This window comes from Ochotona princeps, chromosome 5 (genome assembly GCF_030435755.1).
Source record: "Ochotona princeps isolate mOchPri1 chromosome 5, mOchPri1.hap1, whole genome shotgun sequence".
Taxonomy (NCBI): Eukaryota; Metazoa; Chordata; class Mammalia; order Lagomorpha; family Ochotonidae; genus Ochotona; species Ochotona princeps.
The window spans coordinates 10647624-10656925 of record NC_080836.1 but is presented as its reverse complement, the minus strand read 5'-3'; positions in this window follow the sequence as shown (position 1 = coordinate 10656925).

Here is a 9302-nt window from a genome sequence, read left to right as displayed (position 1 = left end):
CTGGTGGGGCCAGCCTCCTTGGCAGCCATAGCTGAGCCTGGAAGTTTACTATTCCCTGTGTCTTGATTCTGGCATGCAGTACATTCTGGGTGTCAGGATATGTCCTGGTGGTTCATTTCCTTGGCTCCCGGTCATTTGACAGACTCAGTTTGTCAGACAGTGTCCTTTTTTCAAACACTGTGCTCAGGCAGTCCTAAACCGAGCAGTGAGTGAGTGGGAAGGAAACTGATGACTCACATTTGAGTCTTTTAGTTCCTTAACTACAGAGTCTAGATATGACTAAGAAGAGGAAGATCTGTGGTTAACACCTTATGTTGTCATTTGTGAAAAGGACTACACTCTTGTCTCCTTTAGGCCACTTTCAGACCGAAGGTGCTCATCTGGATCACAGAAGTTCCTGTGGTTGAGAGAAGTGACCCAAGTTCACCTGCTGTAGCAAGTTTTCCCTTCCCATGTGTGTGTGTGTGTGTGTGTGTGTGTGTGTGTGTGTGGTCACGGGCATGGAGTGCAGTTCCTATCTCCCAATGTGCATCTTCGTGTGATTGCTTCCCAGTGTCTAATGCTCTGTTGTGTCCTACAGGACCCAGCTTCCCCCTGGTATATTGCAAAGCGTATATTTATAAGTGAAAATGTTACAATATTAAACGATCATTAAGCCTACAGCCTGTTTTATTATGACTTTTTTTGGTGGGTGGAAGAGGTAAAGATTTTATTTGAAAGGTAGGATTAGAGATTAATCTGTCTTTTGCTGGTTCACTCCCCACGTGTCCTCAGTAGTTAGGATGAGCCGGGCTGAAGCCAGGAGCCTGGAGTCCTGGGGTCCTAGTCCTTGGGCTGTCATCCACTGCTTTCCCAGTGCATTAGTAGGGAGCTGGGTTGGAAGTGAAGTAGTCGGAACTTGAACAAGCTCTCCTATGGAACACCAGCATCTTGGCAGCCTATCCTGTACCAGAATGCCAGCCTCATTGTGACTTATTGAAGAATTATTTCGTAGTAACACACCTTGTGTTTTTTCCTGTTGTATGCCATTTACTGAGGGGGTGTTGTCCAAGTTACACTGGTGAGGCCAAGGCTCACTAGTGAGCCTTCTCAGGAGACATAAGTAGTGAAGTTTGCATCTGTGTCTTATTATGCATTAATCCCCCCCCACCCATCCTGTGTGCATAGGAGAATGGTTTATGTGGTCACACTTGGAGAATGGCTAAGCTGGGAGGTCTTGGCCTAGCTGGGGAACAGCCTGTACAGACACCCTGGCACCACAGTGCTGGTCCTTGGCTGGGAGTGGCAGGGGCCCAAGTACTTAAGCCATCTGCTGCTGCTTACTTGCCAGGTGCATTGGAAGTGGAACGGAACTCAAAACTGTTGCCCAGTAGGATACTAGTGTCACAGGCAATGCCTTTGCCCTCTGTGCCACAATGCTGGCCCAAAATGTCCTATAGTTTTTGATCCCTCCCAGGTTTGTGCGGGTAGCTTTCCTGGCTGATCCACATGCTGTGTGTAGACTTAGGTTCAGTGGGGATTCCCACAGTGGGAATTCCGCTCTGTGTGTGGATACTGCAGCTCCTTTCTTCCTGGGCTGACCCATCTGCTGCCTCTACCTGCTAGGATTGGTTTGATTTTTAGTTCTTTTTTTTAAGGCTGTGTGTAGCTTAAAAATGTGAAAAGCAAACCAACAAAAAAACCTAAGCATAGAATCTATAATATTAAGTAAAATACCTCCCCCTCTGTCGCCGCCCAGCAGCAGCGACACTAAAACCATGCTGCAAACTCTTGAGGGTCCGGGAAAAACCAGCAACCGAACCTCTCACTGCCAAAAGCAGCTGCGTTTAAAACCTTCTCTCTGCTGCTCCTGAACCCATTGGTCTAAGCTTTCCCACCCTTCCTTCTGTTTTCCTGTTTTCCTTCTTCCCACATTTCTTCCCTTACTGTCTGCTTCATTCCCCAGTCTCCTCGTCGCCCCCAGTCTTTCTTCTTCGTCGTCTGTTCCGTCTGTCCTCTGTCCGTCTGTCCTCGTCTAGCTTTTACCAGCTACTTTTATATAGTTCTCCACCAATCACTTCTCCCCGTGGGTCCACTTGGCGCTACGTGATAGGCCAGTAATCACCGCGGGGGAACTAGCCTATCCTGTTTACTTGCTGGTGAGACCAGCTCCGCCTCCTGGCCCTGGGCCAGCCGCCATCTTGCAACAGCCCTGCCCAGTCCCAGGAGCGGCTTTAGCACCCCGCTCCCCATACCCCTCTGCCTAGTTCATTCATACAGGTCTGCGTGAGTTTGTTTACACATGTAAGCTAGTGTAAAGATAACATTTATTCCCCACCTTTTTACACAAGTAGTATACTAAGATCATGCTGTGATCTCAGCCCCTCTATGTGACTTTTTAAACATACCCTAATGTTAATACCATAAGGTATAAAATGATGTTAAGCTTTAAAAAATGATGAGCCTGGTGAGTGTTTAGCATAGAGGTCAAGGTGCTGATGAAGGGGCTAGCGTTGTGGTGCAGCAATTTAAGCTCCCCTGCATGCCATAGGAGCACTGGTTCAAGTCCTGGCCACTCCGGCTACTCCACTCATGATGCTCCCTGCCAATGTGTATGGTAAAGCAACAGAAAAGGGCCCTAAGTGCGTGGGGCTTGACACCTGTGTGGGAGACCTGAAGAAGCTCCTGGCTCTGGCCGTTCGTAGAGTGAACATGGATGGAAGATCTCTCTTGCTTTCACTCTGTCCAACTCTGCCTTTCAAATGATTTTCACTTTTAATTTTCTTTCTTACATTGTTTACATAGTTGAGAGGGATATATGCCCATGTGGGCCTCTCATTAAGGTGGGGAGGTACAGGCATGGAGGAGAGAGGGTGGGTGTTTTTGTTTTTTTTCTCCTGTGTCCACAGGGAAGGAAGGGAAGATGCTGTTGGGGATGGGGAACAGTCCATTGATGACACCCTAGAGACACTAGGTGGGAGAGTGTTCAGAGGGGGTTACTTGAGTGATTTCAGTAGCCTTTAGATGTTGGCTTCGTTGCTCCAGGGTTAAGAATATCTTTGTAAGGTCTGTTGGTTGATGAAGTTCACCTTAGTGTGTCCACAAACCCAGAAAGATGCCGCAAAGCTTGGCCAGGAATATTGTCCTACATGTCTGCTTCCCATCCTGTGACAAGGCAGTTGATGTCACCCGCTGGCCTAGCTGAGCTGGCTGTCATATCCCCTGTGTGCATCTGGACATGTTGTCCACCAAGCAGGCATCAGCAGCTGATGTGGCCTAGTTCTGATGCATGCACTCCCAGGTCAGGCCACACGTACTGTGCTTTCTTCCCTTTGGCCAGGGTCTGAGTCCAGCGGTCCAGTTGGGGAGTACCCCAAGAAACGTCCAAGTCGACTCTTGGTGCACTAGGCAGTGCAGGCTCAGGTTCGGTTTTGTCATCTGCACGAGCCAGTGCACATACCCATGGGTGCAGCTGCCTCATGAATTCCAGCTCAGCCGCACATCTCATGTGAACTGGCAGGTGCTGCAGCCCAACCAGTGAGGCAGCCTAGTCGGGACAAACCCCAGTATCCTTACACAAGCCCCGATTTTTGGCCCTTGCCAGCCTCTGCTGCAGCCTAGTCTGGCCCAGCCTACATCCCGTCTAGTTCTTGTACACAGTTGTGGGTGCTGCAGCTGAACTCAGCCTGCCTCCCAGAACCAGCCCACATGTAAGTCAACAAGTGGCACTTCCTTGTCCAGTCTGGCCTGCACCCTGGTTCTTGGTGCTTACTAGCAGTAGATACAGCCTGACAGGGGAGTGCCCATAGTTCTGCCAGGCTTGCTCACAGCCCCAGATCATGTGCCTGCTGTGAGTACTGTGGTCCAGCCTGATATGACTTACACCCAGTCATGGCACTTAACCAGCTGGTGCTACACCCTAGTCAGGCTGGCCCACACCCATTCTGGCTGTCACGCAAGTGGGTGTGGCACCCTAGCCCACCTCCGATCCAGCTGAAATGCTGGCTGATGCGTGTTGCGACCCTGCTCAGACCAGCCTGTCCCCGTTCCCAGTTCTCACATTCAGCTGTGGAAGCAGCAACCTAGTAGGGGAGTCTCAGAGGCTTCTCTATTACAGTAGGTGCTGCAACCCAGTCTGAGATGGCCCACCCAGCAAGGTGCTACAGCCTGGTTCACCCTGGCCAATTCCCAGTCTAGCTCTTGCCGGAGGGTGTAGAAGCATAGCCCAGCCAAGTCCACTCCCAGCCCTCATGTGATTTGGCAGATGATGTGGTCCAACCTACCCTGGCCTGAACCCTGTCCTGCACCCTGTCCTGGCTCTCTGTGGACTGACCCTGCTCAGCCTGCCCCCACACCTGGTTCATATGTACATTAATGGGTGTTTCAACCCAGCCAGTCTGGTCTGACTTACTCCCAGCCAAAGCTCTTGCATTCACTAGTGGGAATTCTGGTCTAACAGGGAAGTTCCCCCTTGCATGTGCCATCAGCTGCTGATATCCAAGCTGACATGGCAGACCCCCCCAGTCCTGACACTCACCAGCAGGTACTTCTGACGAGCCTGTACCTATTCTGGCTCTCATTGATGGGTGCTGCAGCCTTGACCCTTGGCCCTTACAGCTCACCTATGGGAGCTGCGGCCCAGCAGGGGAGTCCCCACAGTTTCCCTACCAGGCCTGTTACCAGCCCTGGGTCTTGGATTGCAAGTGGGTGATTTGACCCATTCTGGCATCACCCACCCACAATGTCAACACATTCAAATATGGGTGCACTCACTGACCTGCAAAAGGCCTGTCACCGAACGGGTGGTGGGATGAAAGAGTAATGTATGTATTTATTTAATAGATTTATTTATTTTTATTGGAAAGGAAGATCAGATTTATGGAGAGAAGGAGATACAGAGAGGGAGATATCTTTTTTTTTTTTTTCTGTTGCAGACAGAAAAGTTTATTTGCAAAGGGACCAGGTGAGCATGGAAGAGAGATGGAAGGGGAAAGCACCTCTGGAAAGGAAGCCGGGAGGTGGGGTGCCTCTCGAAAGAGGAGGGAGAGAGAGACACCGAAGGTTTGAGGAAGGATCTTGGGAATTTAAGCATTCCCTGACCCCTCCTTGGGTGGGGAACCTACAGGTAAGACGTTCCGCATTGGTGGTCTCTTAACTAAGTTTCTTAACTTAGTTAGAAAATGGGTGGGCAATGCTGGTGCCACTCACCTGAAGACCAAGACCTCAGCAGGCCTGGATGGTCTCAGACCCCGCTCTTGAAATCCCACATCCTACTTCTGTAGGGGCAAAGGGCGACAATGTCTTCTGGCTACTTCCTGCTGAAATTGGGCGTTGTTTGGGTAAGGGGTCCCCAGAGGTGTGGGATCCAGAGACATGGTCTGGGTCATCCAAGTTGCCATGGCAGAAGTTGGTCTGGTTGTCATACAAGTTTGCATGTTCAAGGCCTCCTGGAGTCTGAAGACCCCCAATCAGGAAACAAACAAGACAATTGAGAAGCCAGTTGCATATTCCACATGGAGCAGGAGCCAGCACAGATGCAAAGAAGGCCCACAGACTAGTTTTCTCCAATTAAAAGCTTAAAGCAGGCAGGCAGGTTGTGATGTAGCAAGTTCTGATGCTCAAAGGAATCCCAGTATCTAAGATGGCAGAGACAGAAATATCTCTTTTCAGTCTAGAGAGGGAGATATCTTATATCCATTGGCTCACTCCCAAAATGGCAACAACAGCTGGAATTGAGCTGATCTGAAGCCAGGAGCCAGGCGCTTTTTCCAGGTCTTCCACGTGGGTGCAGGGTCCCAAGATTTTGGGCTATCCTCTACTGCTTTCCCAGGCCACAAGCAAGGAACTGAGTGGGAAGTAGAGCAGCTGGGACAGGAATTGGCACCCATGTAGAATCCCGGTGGTTGCAAGGTGAGGATTTAGCCACTAGGCTATCATGCTGGGCCCTAAATAAATCTTTAAAAAATAATAAACAACTTTGCTGGCACAGTGGTATAATTAACACAAAATTGGCATTAACCAGGTCCAGAATGCCTACCCAGCTATTGGCCACTTTTCTCCGAGCAGTGTTAACACTTGCCTAGATTCAAGGCCACCTGCCTACAGTTGGAGTCAAGTAAGTAAGAAAAAGAGGATGCTGGTGCAAACACCCACATCCCACAGTCCTGGCTTTGCTCCTGTGACAGCTTCCTGCCATTGCAGGCCCTGAGAGGTGACCATGATGATCCTGGTTGGTTTCCTGCCACCCACGTGGGAACCTCCCATTGAGTTCCCAGCACCTGATGTCAGCCCATCTCTTCCCTGCTTATCGTGGAAATTTGGAGAGTGAATCAGCGGACAGACAGAAATATGCTCTCTCTGTCTTTGGCTTCCCTAAATGACATAACCCCCTTTTTATAGAGAAATGATAAATCTATTGCATAGTGACATTTTAAAAGTAGAACATATAAAAAAAGTACTTTCCAAAAACAGAATTAGTGAGGCATGGCATTGTCTCCACATTAAATAATTCTCGTTAGCATCTGGCTCAGTCAGGAGACAGCTGGAGTCTCCCATTTGCATCCCATCTGTCGTGGTTTGTCTTTTGGCTGGTGAGGGGCGGATGTGAAGAAACCATGGCCTCACAGCTGTGTAGCCAAGAAGGGAGAAGCCTGCAGGGTCCCTGGAAGGGGCTCAGGCACCCTCTACTCCCAGCATCCTTGTGAGAAGACTTCACCTGTGCTCTCGTTTGTGTACCCTAGGTTTTTCTAGGGACCTTGAATACTTCATGTCCTTTGTTCGTTCATTTGTCCCTGAATTTATGTGCAGTATCTTCTTGACCTGCTACTGCTGACAGTGCTGGCCTGAAGGACACTGTGCAAGGTATACTCTTTTCCACCGTGGGCTCTGGTTCAAGAGGCCCTGGAGCATAATAATGAGGAGAAGTAGACACCTCCAAGATCCGCCAAGTCCTGGGTGGGGTGGGGTGGGGAGGGTTATGACAAACCACAAACCTGTGTTCCTTGATGAAGTCCCAGTGCATCATGGGTTTTTGGGAGCAGGCTTTGTCTCCAGCTGGTCATTCAGAGACAGAAGCTCCATAAATCTGGAGTCCCTTGTGGGAGCTCTGTGTCCTGCTAGAAGAAAAACAATGGTGGTTACACACTCATGGTCCACAAGTAAGTAGCTCAGCTGGCAGCAGTGTCCCTGGCTCAGGGTGTAGGGGCTGAGGGTGTATACAGAATTCGTTGGGAGATGGCCCTGGCCTTGGTGCTGATCAAAGCATCAGACTGACTCAGGAAAGGCCAGGCCATGGTCTCCAGCTGTTCTCCATGCTCAATGGAAGCCAGGTTTAGGTGAACCTTGCTTGGTGTTTGCTGACTGGACAGGACTTGCAAATGTCATGGAAATGGTCAGTTTGCGCATTTGGTCACAGATAATTTTTGTTGCTACTTATTTTTCTGCTTCCTGACTGGTCTGGATCTATAGAAAGTATTCACCCCTTTGCAGGTATTTTATCCAGTTGTGCTTTGATTCATGGCCTTGATCCATTCCGTCAAATACTTGGCATCTCGGTAATATTGCACTTCTTTTGTCCCACTCCTGTCTTCCCGGGAGAGGGTCACAAAGTCTCTGTCTTCACCAAGTGACTGATGTTGTTGCCTTGGAACAGATTCCCACATGGGCCCATGGCAGGCAGAACTGAGCGTGCCATGTGGGAGCCAGGGTGGAGGGGTTTGTGTAGCTTTCTCATCCTTCGCCCATCACTGCTGGCCGTGGTCCTAGACCCACAGAGCAGAGTCCCTGCAGTTGTTCTGTCCCCAGAACAAAGGTGAGCAGAATGAGCTGCTTCCAGATGCCCAGGCCCTGTGCCAGGTGCTGGAGCACCTGAGAAGCCACAGCCTGCAGGGGCTGTGGGAGCGTATGAGAGGGTCCCATGCTGCCGATTGCTGGGCTCCTCTCTCTCTGAGCCATTTTCATCTCTGAATCGTTTCGGGGTGGTGATGCCAACCCCCACCTTGGGTGGGCAGAGAGTTCAATGATAGCAGGACATGAACTTCAAGTGTGGTGCCTGGCTTCCTGCAGGTGCAGGTGCTCAGGCATCTTACCCTTCCTTGGCTCCCCCTTTGCCAACTTTCTCTGAAACGACAGGGGCCAGTGTTGTGGCACAGGGGGTTAAGCCACTGTCTGTGATGCTGGCATCCCATATGGGCACTGGTTCATGTCCCTGCTGCTCCACTTCTGATCCAGCTCCCCACTGATGTATCTGGGAAAGCAGTAGATGGTAGTTCCTGCACCCACTCTGGTACCCAACAGGAACTTCAGGTGGCTCAGTCACCTGTAAGTGCTTAGGAATATTGAAGTCCAAACTCTAGTGGCCAGGTGCTGATTGGAAGCGCATGGTTCTAGGCCTTGGGCTGGACTCCGCTAATCCTGATCTCTAGAGCCCTACAAACTTTGACCTTGGCCACAGGCCTTCCCCAGGAACCTATTAAAAAAGCACTCTCCAGGCCTGGACCTTTTGACCCAGTGACTCAGTCCTCAAGTTCCACAACATCCGGTATAGAGCAGCCTCCCTCCCTCCTGCTGCCCTCCCTCTCCCTGCATGCATTCTCACTCCACTGCACTTCCTCCAGGTATCCACTGGTTCTGAGAGCTGCCACTGGGTGTCAGAGCAGCCCCAGGAAAGTCTCTGCCAACACTTCCTGGGTCTGCCTGGGCCCCCACTGACTGCTTAGGTTTTGGGACCTTGCAAGGAAGGAAAGGAAGCACCTGGCCCAGCAGAGTGTGTTGGTCAAAGAGTAGTCTGACTTCACAGTTTGTGCCTGTGCCTTCTGCTCGGCTGTCACAGGCTCAAGCTGTGCAGGGTGTCCCTTCTCCTGGATGCTAGCCTTTGTGGCAAGGGTGTTCTGGGTGAGAAGGGGCTGCCAGTGCACAGGAGACCTTGTGAGCAAGGGACTTGCTGAAGGTCATGCTGAGAACCCCGTCGGGACAAGCACGTTGCCCAGGGTGAGTCCCTTTGGGCAGTGTCACACATGATGGGGGCTGGAGTAGCCGCGTGTCCTACATTAGAATGCTATGAAGGATGGGGAACATGTTGCAGTCCCCTGCTCATGCTGTGCCCAAGGCTTGTCTATCCATCTTTGGCTGGTCTGGCTAGTGTTCCCAGGGGAACCCCTTCGCCCTCAGTATCCTCTCAATCCATGCTTAGACCTCGATCTCCCGCCCAGGGATGCTGAGGGGCCTCTTGAGGTCAGGATCAGCGGCCACTTGCCCAGGGACCACTGCAGAGGGCTGGAGTAGATTGGGTGGAGTCACTGCCGCAGCAGGCAGTACCACCCTTC